We start from the raw sequence: 13,513 nt of genomic DNA, 5'->3' as shown, positions 1-13,513 counted from the left end.
GGCCGTCCACTCCTTCGGGAAGACCCACAATCCTCAGATTCTGTCGCCCCGATCTGTTTTCCAAGTCGTCCATTTTGGCTCGCAGATCCTTGTTGGTCTCTATCGCCTTCCGCATCTCCTTCCCCATCGAGGTAATTTGATCACTGATGCACAATCAATTACTCTCGCGACAAGGTGAGTCATAACTCATCGGCTTTAATCAGCTAGAACTGTACCCAGCAGCTTCGATACAGACAGTGAAGGCTGCTGGGATGGCATTGGTTCTTATACCCCGCCTCTCAGGGCGGAGCTAGGTACGTTAGCCAATCGTAGACTCCTAGGTCTAGCCAATGGTCATCCACCTCTCAGGTACTGCAATACCTGGTATTACCACAATCACTGTGCTGCAATAATGTCTCTTCCACTTCCTTCAGCGCCTCGCCTTGCTCCTCACCTCCGCCACTGCGCTCAATACCGCCGCCCTCACCAGGGCAATCGCCTCCTCCACCAGCACTTTCAATACCGCCCCCATCTCCTTCCTCATCGCCTCCATGTGCTTTGTGAACTGCCTTTCGAGTTCCGCGGCCATCACCTTAGTCATCTCTTCAGCCGTGGGCAATGCAGCCCCCCCTGGTGCCCCGTCCTCCACTTTTCTTGCCGTCCCCGCGGTGACCTTTCCACTCCCCGACGGACTTTCAGCTGCTGTTCTCACGGCCGTTTTTTAACTTGTTTTTGACATTTCCCTTCACTGTGCCTTCTCCCTGCTTTTGCCGCCTCTGTTGCCCCTGGGACCGGGCGTTAAACCCCGAAAATGCCGTTCCCGAACGGGAGCCCTCCAATGTGCGGCTGTCTCCTGCCCGCCATCACCGGAAGTCCAGCAGCTGACATTTTTGAATGGAATTGTAAAAAATATTTAGTCTTCTTCTTTCCCTTCCCACACCTAGCGGTGCATTAAGACAGATTTTCATCTGGTTCTTTCGCTAGTAATCCCTGGAACAGGTCGTAATTCTGGGGCTTACAGCTTGAGGGACGCCACTCCACATCAAGTGCGACTGACCAGGAGTCCCTGCCACTCTTACCACCAGCTATTGGTGAGTTGGAAGAATTTTGCAAGTTGACACTCAATCTGTTTGGCTGCACTATGAACGCACCTTCCTTGGCCATCAAGTCCTAGGACTCAAACTCAGAGCTTATAGTTCAGAGGCAGGGGCACTACCCATTGCGCCACAAGACCTTGATACAGTTAGTCTTTGTCGACTGGTATTCTGAGTGGTTTGAACTCGACTGCCTGCCAAACATAATGGGTAACACAGTCATCATTAAACTCAAGAGACACTTCGCTACATGGCATCCCACAGAGACTCATGACAGACAATGCTCACCAATTCATCTCTGCTGAATTTAGATATCTTGCAAACAAATGGGACGTTTATCATATATGCAGCCCCCTAAAGCCACAGTCTATCTGCCTGGCACAGCGGATGGTTCACTCAACCAAGCATTTTTTGGAGGAATATGCACGGGATCACACAGATTACTATGCTCCTAAGCTTGGGAAATCTGTCCTCAACAGCACAACAGATTTCTTCCAGACGCACCAGGACCATGAATCTTACTGCTCAGGCTCTGCTGCTGCCCAAACTTGAAACCTGCGTGAACGATGCCCTGATGCGAAGCAGATTGAGAAGCAAAACGCGCCATGATCGAGATGCCCACAGACTAGGCCCTCTAACACCTGGTCAAATGGTCAGGATCCAGCCCACACGTGGCCATGACCAGCTGGCAGTGGTACGAAGCCATGCCCCATGAGGTACCCTCAATAATGATGTTTAGAGATTAAACTGTAAAGAAGGCTTTATTAGGCTAATAACTATGCTACAGATTTGGACGAGAGCTGACTGCTATACAGACCATGAGGCAGGCCTTTATGTATGGCTCCCAGATGGGCGGAGCCAGAGGCGGAGTCCCAGGGTTCCAAGCCTGGTCTTAAAGGGGACATCACCTTACATGATGATAAGGCAGTAACCGTTCATCACATTCACCCCCTGTTTAAAAAGGAGTCCGGCGGGGGTGAAGTGCCATCATAGGTCCATCCGTCTCGGCGGCCGGATTGTCCTCCTCGATCTCCTCAGTTCGGGCGGTGGTGCGGCGGGCACGGACGTCCCGGTTGAGGGCACATCCGGGAGCACAGCGGTCGGAGCTTCGGTCCGGGTCGGGGCAGAGGAACTAGGCAGGGCCGGGGGTAGCGGAGCCGGCGCCGGCGGGGTGTGTAAAGAGGGGGTGCAAGGGGGGGTGCACGGTAGGGGCTCACCAACGGGTGGTAGGGCCGGAAGGGGGTGTGTTGTAGGGGGCGACGGGTCCTGCAGGGGAGCGGCGCGGGAAGGGGCGTCTGTGGTGGAGGATCCAGCGGGCGCCAGATCCCGGAGGGAAACCGTATCTTGCCTGCCGTCGGAGTACTCCACGTAGGTGTAACTGGGGTTGGCGTGGAGCAGTCGGACCTTTTCAACTAGGGGGTCCGTTTTATGGCTCCTCACGTGCCTCCGGAGAAGAACAGGTCCCGGAGCCGTCAGCCAAGGTGGAAGCGAGACCCCGGAGGTAGACTTCCTGGGGAAGAGAAACAATCGCTCATGAGGGGTCTCATTTGTAGCCGTGCAGAGGAGTGACCTAATGGAGTGTAGGGCATCGGGTAGGACCTCCTGCCAGCAGGTGGTTGGGAGATTTCTCGACCGCAGGGCCAGAAGGACAGCCTTCCACACGGTCACGTTCTCCCTCTCCACCTGCCCATTTCCCCGTGGGTTATAGCTGGTCGTTCTGCTCGAGGCGATGCCTTTGCTGAGCAGATACTGACGCAGTTCATCGCTCATGAACGATGTACCCCGGTCGCTGTGGATATAAGCAGGGAAACCGAACAGGGTGAAGATGCTGTGCAGTGCCTTAATCACCGTGGCTGAGGTCATGTCGGTGCAGGGAATGGCGAATGGGAAACGGGAGAACTCATCGATCACGGTGAGGAAATAGGCATAACGGTTGGTGGACAGAAGGGGCCCCTTGAAGTCCACGCTCAGTCGCTCAAAGGGGCCCGAGGCCTTCACGAGCCGAACCTTGTCTGGCCGACAGAAGTGTGGTTTGCACTCCGCACAGACCTGGCAGGCCCTGACCATGGCCTTGACCTCCTTGGTTGAGTAAGGTAGGTTGCGGGACTTGATGAAATGGACGAGCCGGGTAACCCCCGGGTGGCAGAGGTCATTGTGGATGGCTTGCAGGCGGTCCTCCTGCGCGTTGGCGCATGTGCCGCGGGACAGGGCATCTGGGGGCTCGTTGAGCTCCCCTGGACGATACTTGATATCGTACGAGTAGGTGGAGAGTTCGATCCTCCACCTCAAAATTTTATCGTTTTTTATTTTGCCCCGTTGCGTGTTATCGAACATATAGGCGACCGACCGTTGGTCGGTGACGAGGGTAAACCTCCTACCGGCGAGGTAGTGTCTCCAGCACCGCACAGCCTCCACAATGGCTTGTGCCTCCTTTTCGACTGCAGAGTGTCGAATCTCGGGGGCGGTGAGGGTTCGGGAGAAGAACGCTACTGGTCTGCCTCCTTGATTGAGGGTAGCAGCCAGGGCGATGTCTGATGCATCGCTCTCTACCTGGAAAGGGATGGTTTCGTCCACCGCGTGCATGGCGGCCTTGATGATGTCGGCCTTGATGCGGTTGAAGGGCGATTGAGCCTCAGCCGAGAGGGGAAGAATGGTGGTCTTTAGGAGTGGGCGGGCTTTGTCCGCATACTTGGGGACCCACTGGGCGTAATAGGAGAAAAGCCCCAAGCACCGTTTGAGGGCCTTGAGGCTGCGGGGGAGAGGGAGTTCCTTAAGGGGGCGCATGCGGTCGGGGTCGGGACCTAGGACCCCGTCTTCCACGACATAGCCAAGGATGGCCAGCCGGGTGGTGTGGAAAACGCATTTGCCCTCGTTATAGGTCAGGTTAAGGGCTCGGGCGGTCTGGAGGAACTTTTTGAGGTTAGCGTCATGGTCCTGCTGATCATGGCCGCAGATGGTGACATTGTCCAAGTACGGGTATGTAGCCCGCAAACCGTACTGGTCCACCATTTGGTCCATCGCCCTTTGAAAGACGGAGACCCCATTTGTGACACCAAAGGGGACCCTGAGGAAGTGGAAGAGCCGGCCGGCTGCTTCGAAGGCAGTATAGAGGCGGTCTTTTGGTCGGATGGGGAGCTGGTGGTAGGCAGATTTGAGGTCGACCGTGGAAAAGACTCGGTATTGGGCGATCCGATTTACCATTTCCGCGATGCGAGGAAGGGGGTACGCATCAAGCTGCGTGAATCGGTTTATGGTCTGGCTATAATCCACGACCATCCGTTTCTTCTCCCCGGACCGGACTACCACCACTTGCGCTCTCCAAGGGCTGTTGCTAGCCTCGATGACCCCCTCTCCCAGTAAACGCTGGACCTCTGACTTGATAAAAGCCATATCTTGGGCACTGTAGCGCCAGCTCCTGGTGGCGATGGGCTTACAGTCGGGAGTGAGGTTAGCGAATAGCGAGGGGGGTGCGACTTTCAGTGTCGCAAGGCAGCACACCGTGAGGGGGGGCAAGGGTCCGCCGAACTTCAGTGTCAGGCTTCGGTGGCTGCACTGGAAATCCAGTCCGAGCAGCAGGGGGGCACAGAGGTGAGGGAGGATATAAAATTTGAAACGGGTGTATTTGGCACCCTGGATCGAGAGATCCGCAATACAGTACCCCGTGAGTTGTACCGAGTGGGACCCAGATGCGAGGGCTATGATTTGGGATGTGGGATGGGTGCGTAGGGAGCAGCGCCTTACCGTTTCAGGGTGGATAAAGCTCTCCGTGCTCCCGGAGTCGAAGAGGCATGCAGTGTCGTGCCCGTTGACCTGGACCTGCATCATGGAGTACTGCAGGTGTTTTGGCCGAGTTTGATCGAGGGTGATCGCACCCAGTCGCGGGTAGTCGGAGTTGTAAAATGGCCGCTGCCGTTGGTCGCACGTGTCGGGTCGAGAAGATGGCCGCCGACCAGATGGCCGCTCCCATGATTCGCACGAGGCTGATGACACGTCAGAAGAGGACGTGTCGGGTCGGTGCGCAGCAGCATTGCGAGGCCTTGGGCCTGAGAGCCTAATTTTCGGGCCGGCTGTTCTTTGTTTTTCTGGCCCCTGGGTCTGGCCAGGCAGACCCTCGCAAAGTGCCCTTTCTTCCCGCAGTCGCTGCAGATCGCGGAGCGGGCTGGGCAGCGTGGGCGTGGGTGCTGGCCCTGCCCACAGAAGTAGCAAGGTGTGCCCCCATGGTGAGCGGGTCGCCGCGTGGCGCAGGCCTGTACTACGGGCAAGTCTGAGGAAGTCCGGGGGGGGCTGGCAGAGTCCGCGGGGTACGTACCCAAGTTATGTCGGGCCACCTCCAGCGAGGAGGCGAGCGTTAGCGTCTCCTGGAGGTCTTTTGCCCCGTTTCCGAGCAGTCGCTGCCGGATGTAGGTCGAGCGGATGCCGGACACGAAAGAATCTCTGATGTGCAGGTTCATATGGACTTCCCCTGTCACATCCTGATGGTCCCAGTCCCTGGCCAGCGCGGTGAGTTTCTCAACAAACTCGTCGAGCGATTCCCCCGAGCGCTGCCGGCAGGTAGAGAGCAGATGCCGGGCGTGCACCTCATTGACGGGTTTGACAAACCGCTTGCGGAGCAACTCAATCGCTTCCTCATAACTCGTCGCCTTTTCGAGCGTGGCGGAGTTTCTGTGACTCACCCGGGCGTGGAGTAGACGCAGCTTGCATGGCCCCAGGATGGGAGTCTCTGCGGAGTCCAGGTAGGCCTCGAAGCACCGCAGCCAGTATTTAAAAATTTCCTTTGCCTCCAGCGTTCGTGCTTCCAGATTGAGCTTCTCTGGTTTTAGGCCTGCGTCCATCCTGAATCTAGTTTAGCCTAATAAATTGAGGTACCCTCAATAATGATGCTTAGAGATTAAACTGTAAAGAAGGCTTTATTAGGCTAATAACTATGCTACAGATTTGGACGAGAGCTGACTGCTATACAGACCATGAGGCAGGCCTTTATGTATGGCTCCCAGATGGGCGGAGCCAGAGGCGGAGTCCCCAGGGTTCCAAGCCTGGTCTTAAAGGGGACATCACCTTACATGATGATAAGGCAGTAACCGTTCATCACACCCCACAACCGGACAGTTACGTGATAGCCTCAGATGGTGCCTACTATGTACACAACCGCCTTCACCTCCTTCAGGTATCAGAACCAGCACCAACAGATAACGCAGCACTCCAGTCACCTGGCCTGAGGCACAGGGCCCACCAGAGGCCAACGCAGTGAGCCCTGCACCTGACAAACACACGGATGGAACGCTCCAGGTCGTCGACACTGAAGACACCAGCCGGAGAAGGACTACAGCACCACCAACCAGCATAACCGCACACTCAGGGCATCTGAGAAAACCAAACACAAGGGGCGGCATTCTCCCGGCGCCGAGGAGTGGCGTGAACCACTCCGGCGTTGGGCCGCCCGGAAGGTGCGGAATCCTCCGCACTTCCAGGGGCTAGGCCGGCGCTGGAGTGGTTGGTACTGCGCCGACGGGCCTCCACCCGCCGGCACGAGTTGGCGCATGCGCAGAAGCGCCAGCGTGTTCATTCCTGCGCATGTGCAGGGGGTTTCTTCTCCGCGCGGGCCATCGCGGAGCCTTATACATCTGGCGCGGAGGGAAAGAGTGCCCCCACGGCACAGGCCCGCCCGCAGATCGGTGGGCCCCGATCGCGTGGATTAGACAAGGTATGGACCATGTCTAATCCACGCCGGCGGGACTGGCCGAAAACGGGTGGCCGCGAGGCCCATCGGGGCCCGGAGAATCGCCGGGTGACCACTGACAACGGCCCCTGACCGGCGCAGCGCGATCCCCGCCCATGCCTAAAACCCGGCGGGGGGTCGGAGAATCCCGCCCAAGTTTCCAGAACTATATTACCACCTAGTCTGTAACGTCTTTGAATCTCATCTTTCTACAATGAGAAAGGGGAGGGGAGAACTGGAGACACGATGAGCTATACACCAGCTGCAACAGCTTAATCCGTGCCTCACTATATCTAAATAGTTATGCATTGATAGCCTGTTTAACTTGCATGTTACAAAATGGTCTGTACATTGTTTCCAATCCCACGCACAGTTACATCTCATGCCACCGGCTGTTTCAACTAAATGGGGAAGATGTAGACCGAGTGGTCATGTGATGATGTGGCTACAAAAAGGGTCATGTGTCAGGAGCACGGGAATTCGACCCCAGAGTCCAAGGATGAAGTAGCTACTAGGCTAGTGAATAAACTACTGTTCGTTACAAGTCCTTCTTGTTAGTGTTTCAGGAATCCAACGCATTTGCAATGTTTAAAAGCAAGGTTTTTAAACATTGTGTTTAAAGGACACAGTGTGAAACCAACAGCAGATATCTAGACATATCTAGACATCAGCAGATATTTTGCCTGAGGTGTGGCGATCCTCAGGTTAAATCACCACCAGTCAGCCCTCAAAGGGGAGAGCAGTCATCTGGTACTATGGCGACTTTACTTTATATCTCCCTATGTAGCCATATGGAGGAGGGGACTGTTGTGATTACAGAAATACATAAGTATACAGAGCTACGGGCATCTATCATAATCATACTGTAACAATTTTATTGTGGCATTGTTCATTGTAAATAAGATGATACATTGTTTTCAGCCAGTAGACCAACATGCAAAGCATATTGGGCTGCAATTTGCATCTCGCAGTGTGCCAGTTAGTTTTACCTTTCCCTGCAACCGCCACCCCCCACTTCTGCACAAAGTATTTTTGCCTTTATGTTTCCTGAAATGTAAGCTAACAATGGCACAGTGAGGACCACAGGGCACTTGTCGCTTAGTAAGTGATGGTACTCACAATGGCTGTGTGCACAGGCCACACACACGGAAGTGTCTGACATTCAGACTTCCAAGCTCACGGCCCCGAGACACCAAATAAAATGTCAACTGGATCAACCTGTTGGGTGGGCTCTGGGTCGCAGAGAGTATCCCGCCCAATCAGGGCAGTAGGGCGGGATATTTGGTGTTGCAGACCACCAGGCCGTGACCCTGATTGAGGTCACGACCTGTATGCATAGGGCCACTCTGGCCTCTTTAACAGCGCAATGCAGAAATGGACATCTCTGCGTGAGGTCTCAGGTGCTTAAATCATGAAATTAAGTGAATATATATCCACTTCTTCCACGAAGTACATCCAGCGGACAAAGAATACTGAACAGCCAAGATTTAACTCCACTCTCAGACAACCCACCATTACAGCCTGCCCGATGGGAAAACAGGAAACAGGGCTGGCGTAAAACCCACTCTGAAAGCTTTTGATTCCATTCCGTCTTATGGTGGTGAATTGTCTTTTTAATGAGTACATCTAGCCTATTACCTTCAATTTGCATACTGTAGGCAGCCTTCTGATTTCCAGACCACCTGCTAACCGGATTATCCCAGACTGGTATGATAATAGCGGGTGCATGACACAGTGCCTTTGAGCCCAATAATACACTCGCGGGAGCATGTTTCGCTCCCATTTTGAAGCATATTATTTAGGCCAGTGTTTCTCTTTACCAATAGGGGATTTAATGATTGATAAATAGAAGGAGGCTTAATGAGTGGATGAATCCAATATCATCCAGCGACACAACACATCATATTTATATGGTGCTTTTAATGTTGTAAATTGTCCCAAAGTGCTTCACCAGACGCTGAGAGACATGAGGAGATATTGGAGTAGGTAAAACATGGTCAAAGAGATAGGTTTTATAGAGCCCCTCAAAGGAGTTAAGGGAGGAAGCAGGGAAGCCAGGTGGAGAGATTTCAGGAAGGAAACGTGCCTCACAGAACCAGGGTCCTAGGTTTGATTCCCGGCTTGGGTGAAGTTTGCACATTCTCCCCATGTCTGCATGGATTTGCTCCGGGTGCTCCGGTTTCCTCCCAAACTCCAAAGATGTTCAGGTTAGGCGGATTGGCCATGATAAATTGCCCCATAATGCCCCAAGATGTGTAGGCTGGGTGGGGTTACTAGGCTAGGGTGGGGGATTGGGCCAAGGTAGATGCTCTTTCGGAAGGTCGGTGCCTTCTTCTGCACCGTAGGGATTCTCTGGAATTCCGGAAGTTAAGATCTTGACAACTAAAGGCATGGCCACCAATGATAGAGTAGTTAAAATAGGGAAACCAGAAATGGGGAAGTGCAGAGTCTTGTAGGACTGGAGGAGGTTACCAGGATAGGGATGGGGCAAGACTATGAAGGATCCGAAAATAAGGTTGAAAATATTAAAATCAAGTCAAAACCAGGAGGTAACGCAGGTCACTAGCACAGTTGTAGTGGGTGAACAGGGACTTGGTACAAGTTAGGACATGGGCAGCAGAGTTTTAGAAGACTCAAGAAAGTAATACATAGGAAACTAACCATGAGTGTAGGAATTGTCACGCCTGGAGGCAACAAAGGATTTGAGCAGGAAGTAAGTTGAGGAAGTTGGCCAATGTTATGAAGGTGGAAATAGATAGCCTCAGTGATGATACAGATATGTGTCAGAAACTCACATTGACGTCAAATATGGCAGCAAGGTTGCGGACAGTCTGGCTCAGTCTCAGCAGTTGTTGGGGAGGAATGAAGGCAGCAGTTAAGGAACAGAGACATGGTGGGGATGGAAAACAGTGGCTTTGGTTTTCCCAATATTTAGTTGGAGGAAATCTCTGCTCACATAGCACTGAATGTCCAGAGAAACAGTCTGACAAATTAGAGACAGTAAGGAGGCCAGGAGAACATGGGGCCATGTCTTCCGTGGAGTTAGATTGCCACTCCACTACTATTTACTTGCAGGGCACCAACAGTGCAGGAGTGGGAAGAGAAACTGTGCTTCTACAGCTGAGGCTGGCTGGAGCCAGGTGAGTGCAGTCCCATCCAGCAGGGCGGCGATGGAGAGGCGCTGGAATGGATGGTGTTGTCAATGTGTTAAAAGTGAGGAGGGACAAATCAGGTATAGAAAGAAAGATAAAGAGAGAGAAAGAAAGATGGATTTAGATAGGAGAAAGCAAAAATGAGACATTCTCCACAGCACAGGTGCATTAATGAGCAGAAATAGTGACACTGATGAGAAAACACAGCATGAAATACCGAGCAGTAGTGAGCAGGTGATAGCAATGGTGGTCAGCTAATCCTAGGTAATGATCCAGTAAGGCGAGAATCCCAGTTACATTATGTGACGTCTAGAGATTTTAATGAAAATGCTCCCAAACTGAAGTTATTATGGCAACAGTATTAAATTCTAAATTCATCAGATTTCCCGTACAATATATCAGAAAGTAGCCTTTGTACTGTTGAGTAGTAGGACATCCAGATATCCAGTACCATCTCCACTATAACTGATGTCAATGAACATGGGCTCTTTGCACTGCAATCTTCAGTTGAGCATATTGGAATTCCAATAGCTCCTGCCTTTAGTTACTAGATTGTAAGTTCCAGAAGAGCGTCTCTCAGAATGCTCCATTATTTACAGAGACTTTCAGCTCCAAATTTCAAGATTCTAACATGGTTGGTTTAAACTCATTCAGACATTGCTACAGACAACCAACCTGCAGCTAAAACGTACATTATATTGTGCACAAAGTCATGTGGGTATCATGAGGAGATGCTTTGTGGCACTTCAGCACAGCGTTGCATCGGTGCAGCTAATTACACTCTTGCCACGGTCAGTGGCACCAGGCAACGTCTTCGAAAGTGTTAAGCCCACAACAGCTGATATAGTGATCTGTCAGGAGGAGATTACAGCAATGGGGCAAGGGGAGAGAGGCCGTGAGGGATTCGAAAATAAGGATGACAATTTTGCAAGAGACGTTGATAAACCAGGAGTCAAAGTAAATCACCAGCGCAGGAGTGATGGGTGAGGGGGACTTGGCGTAGGTGAGGATATGGGCAGCAGAATGTTGAATGACCTCACGTTTACAGGCAGGCCTTCTATACTTACTGCAATGTACCAATTGGCTATACAAACAAACAGTACTATCACATCAATCAAAGGAGCAGTTGGTAGTATAACAACAGAAACAAAACATGAAATTCAAAATACGCAAGGGGCAAACTTGGCAGAAAGACAAACGTAGTTACTACTATTGCACAACTAAAATATTAATTTATCTTTCATTCTTCTATTTATAGAAAATAAAACAAACGCTCAAAAGATTTTTTTTTAAATGAGTTACTGCTGTAGTTACCCAGATACATAGAAATTGAGGACAATGCACTTCACCCTAACTGGCAGAGCATGGGAAGTGGCCAGGTATCTCTTAAAGTCTTTGGGCAACAAATGCCAGTTACTGCCTCCCAGGTGAGCCCAACCCTCTCCACGCATTGTTTCTCCATTATGATTGGAAGTTGCCTTTGTTATGGTACGCTTTATCTGAGGTGGCACTTGTTGTGAATCAAGTACCGTCAACACTTCGCTATATGCTCCTGATTTGCCCTATCCTCTTCTTTCTTCACTGTTATATACCCGCCTGTCGCCTCTAGACCTATGCACCTGAACTGAGCGCTTATTTTTTATCATTTACTTCTGTCTTCTGTGATACTTGAGTAAAATGTTCACTTTTAAATTTTGCAATTCAACTAAAGAGCACTGCACCAATTCTCCGCTAGCGACCTACGATACAGTTTAAAGGTAAAAATTTCAGAGTTTTGCTTCCACCTATACATTTTGGCTCAGAATTATTTAAAGGTGAGTAGCATAAAAAAAGCAACCGTATGAAAAACATGTTAAGGCCACTCATGAAGGAGCGAAGCAATCACTAAAGCACCCTGACCTTAGCAGTGTAAGGTCCTAAAGGCCTGCAACAGCAGCTGGCCACTGGGGCTGGGGCTGCGGTTAGGTTTGCTGGAGGGAGGGTGAGTGACGCAGGGGTGAATGAGGCAACCGGGGGGGGGGGGGGGGGAAGCGGTGTCCGGTCGGGAGCTGTGGGTGGGGATCCCGCGGGTGCCAGGTCCCGGAGGGAGACTGTGTCTTGGCGCCCGTCGGGGTGTGCCACGTAAGCGTACTGCGGGTTTGCATGTAGGAGATGGACTTTCTTGACCAAGGGGTCTGATTTATGGCTCCGCATATGCTTCCAGAAGAGGACGGGTCCAGGAACTGTCAGCCATGTTGGGAGCGAGACCCCGGAGGTGGACTTCCTGGGGAAAGCACGTTCGTGAGGGGTCTCATTAGTGGCGGTGCAGAGGAACGATCAGATGGAGTGGAGCGCGTTGGGGAGGACCTTCTGCCAGCGGGAGACCGGGAAATATTTAGACCGCACGGCCAGCAGGACGGCCTTCCAGACCGTCCCATTCTCCCTCTCCACCTGCCTGTTTGATGCGACCATCAATTCACTCGAGACAAGAGTAGAAGTAAACCATGGCTTTAATCAACTTAAACAGTGTCTGCCTGCGACTGATTCAATACTGAGAAAACCTACAGGTCGACTGCTCTTTACACCTCCCTTCAAGGGGAGGAGCCATGGGCGGAGCCCATACAGGCCCCAACATGTTCCCCAATGATAATGCCATACAATGGCCTATAGGAGGAGCCCACAAGGGCAACATCATAGCACAGATCCAAATACTAGGGCAACAGCACAGATACAAATACAATGGTGGATTATTGGCGTAATACATTCACCACACTGTTTCCCTGGGGGTTATAGCTGGTCGTCCTGCTCAAGGCAATGCCCTTGCTGAGCAGGAACTGACGCAGCTCATCGCTCATGAACGAGGATCCCCGATCGCTGTGGATGTAGGTGGGGAAACCGAACAGAGTGAAGGTGCTGTGCAGGGATTTGATTACCGTGGCAGAAGTCATGTCGGGGCACGGGATGGCGAAAGGGAACCAGGAGTACTCGTCAATTACGTCGAGGAAGTACACGTTGCGGTCGGTGGAGGGGAGGGGCCCTTTGAAGTCCACGCTGAGGCATTCAAAGGGGGAGGGGGCCTTCACCAGATGCGCTCTATCTGGCCGGTAGAAGTGTAGCTTGCACTCTGCGCAGACTTAGCAGTCTCTGGTGACGGTCCTGACCTCCTCAATGGTGTAGGGCAGATTGCGGGCCTTGACAAAATGGAAGAACCGGGTGACCCCCAGGTTGCAGAGGTCATAGTGGAGAGCCCGCAGTCGGTCCACTTGTGAACTGGCACATGTACCGGGAGCTCGTTGAGCTTCCCCAGGCGATACAAGATCTCATAATTCAAGGTCCTCCACTCAAGATCTTGTCATATTTGATCTTGCCCCGCTGTGTATTATTAAACATGAAGGCAACCGACCATTGGTCAGTGAGGAGAGTGAATCTCCTGCCGGCCGGGTAATGCCTCCAATGTCGCACAGCTTCCACAATGGCTTGGGCCTCCTTTTCGACAGAGGAGTGCCAAATTTCGGAGGCATGGAGGGTGCGGGAAAAGAAGGCCAAGGATCTGCCCACCTGGTTGAGGGTGGCGGCCAGAGCCACGTCCGATG

At 52.3% G+C, this 13,513-nt stretch overlaps 1 protein-coding gene and 1 long non-coding RNA gene across 2 annotated transcripts in view; one reads left to right on the top strand and one right to left on the bottom strand.

The window, feature by feature from the left end:
- LOC140395082 (uncharacterized) overlaps positions 1–13,513 on the top strand; it is a 44,296-nt gene that overhangs the window by 2,118 nt on the left and 28,665 nt on the right. The window lies entirely within an intron of this gene.
- The window catches only part of amh (anti-Mullerian hormone), a 57,615-nt gene that overhangs the window by 33,424 nt on the left and 10,678 nt on the right, over positions 1–13,513 (bottom strand). The gene's annotated exons all lie outside the window — the stretch shown is intronic.

The sequence above is a fragment of the Scyliorhinus torazame genome, chromosome 18 (genome assembly GCF_047496885.1).
Source record: "Scyliorhinus torazame isolate Kashiwa2021f chromosome 18, sScyTor2.1, whole genome shotgun sequence".
Taxonomy (NCBI): domain Eukaryota; kingdom Metazoa; phylum Chordata; class Chondrichthyes; order Carcharhiniformes; family Scyliorhinidae; genus Scyliorhinus; species Scyliorhinus torazame.
This window is presented reverse-complemented; position numbering and strand designations above follow the sequence as displayed.